The following is a 1,776-nucleotide window of genomic DNA, read 5'->3' as shown; positions in this document are numbered from 1 at the left end:
ATGATCTTGACCTGTTACAAGGCAGTAACAGTAAATCTAATGATCATGACTTGTTACAAAGCAGTAAATCTAATGATCTTGAGTTCTTATAAGGCAAGAAATCTAATGATCTTTCGCTGTTATGTCAGTAAATCTTTACCTATTATAATGTAATGATCTTGACCTGTAAATCTAATGATCTTCACCCTTTGTAAAGAAGTCAATCTAATGATCCTGACCTAATGATCTTGATATGTTACAAGGCATTAATTTAAAGATCTTTACCTGTTAAAAGCTTGCAAATCTAATTAGGCATATGGCAACAAATCTAATGATATTGACCTTTTGTAAGGCAGTAAATCTAATAATATTGACTTGTTATAAGATAATAAATCTAATAATCTTAGCCTGTTGTAAGGCAGTAAATCTGATGATTTGGATATATTGTAGTAAATCCAATGATAACTTGTTATAAGGAATTCTAATGATCTCGACAGTAAATCCAATGGTCTTGACCTGTTATATATCAGTAAATCTAATGATCTTGACCTGTTATAAGGCACTATATCTAATAATCTTGACTTGTTACAAGGCAGTAAATCTGCTAATGTTGACTTCTCATAAGGCAGTAAATCTAATGATCTTGACCCGTTACAACGCAATAAATCTAAAGATCTTGACTTGTTATAAGGTAGTAAATATAATGTCCTTGACCTTATAACAATAAGGCAGTAAATATAATTATAAATGAATAAAATGATCTTCACTTGTTACAAGGTAGTAAATCTAATGATCTTGACCTGTTATAAGGCAGTAAATCTAATGATCATGACCTGTTATAAGGCAGTAAATCGAATGATCTTGATCAGTTATAAGGCGATAACTACTTGTTATAAGGCAGTAAACCTAATGATCTTGAACTGTTATAAGGCAGTAAAACTAATGATATAAGGCATAAGGCCTTATAACTATTGAACTATTAAGAGGTAATAAATCTAATGACCTTGCCCTGTTATAAGGCAGTAAATCTAATGATCATGATCTGTTATAAAGCAGTACATCTAATGATCTTGACCGGTGACAAGGAAGTAATTCTAATGATCTTGACCTTTCATTAGGCAAAAATCTAATGATCTTGTCCTGTTCTAAGGGAATGTCTAATGATCTTGGTCTGTTACAAGGCGGTAAATCTAATGATCTTGACCTGTTACAGGACAGTAAATCTAATGATCTTGATATGTTACAGGCAGTAAATCTGCTAATGTTGACTTGTTTTAAGGTAGTAAATATAATGTCCTTGACCTTATAACAATAAGGCACTAAATCTCATTATCTTGAGCTATTATAAGGTAGAAAATAAAATGATATTGACTTGTTACAAGGTAGTAAATCTAATGACCTGTTATAAGGCAGTAAATCTAATGACCATAACCTGTTATAATCGAATGATGACATGTTATAAGGCCATAAATGTTATAAGGCAGTAAACTTAGTGATCTTCACCTGTTATAAGGCAGTAAAACTAATGATGACCTGTTATAAGACAGCAAATATAATGACCTTGACCTGTTAAGAGGCAATAAATCTAATGACCTCGCAGTAAATCTAATGATCATGATCTGTTATAAGGCAGTATATCTAATGATCATGACCGGTGACAAGGAAGCAATTCCAATGATCTTGACCTTTCATGATCTTGTGTTATAAGGGATTAAGTATTAGACTTAAGTCTATTAGGCAGTAACTTAATCTAATGATTAATGATTGACAATCTCAATCTTGGGGTGTTACAAGACA

The sequence above is a fragment of the Panulirus ornatus genome, chromosome 64, assembly GCF_036320965.1.
Source record: "Panulirus ornatus isolate Po-2019 chromosome 64, ASM3632096v1, whole genome shotgun sequence".
Lineage (NCBI taxonomy): Eukaryota > Metazoa > Arthropoda > Malacostraca > Decapoda > Palinuridae > Panulirus > Panulirus ornatus.
The sequence above is the reverse complement of the archived record's forward strand: the minus strand, read 5'-3'. Positions refer to the sequence as shown.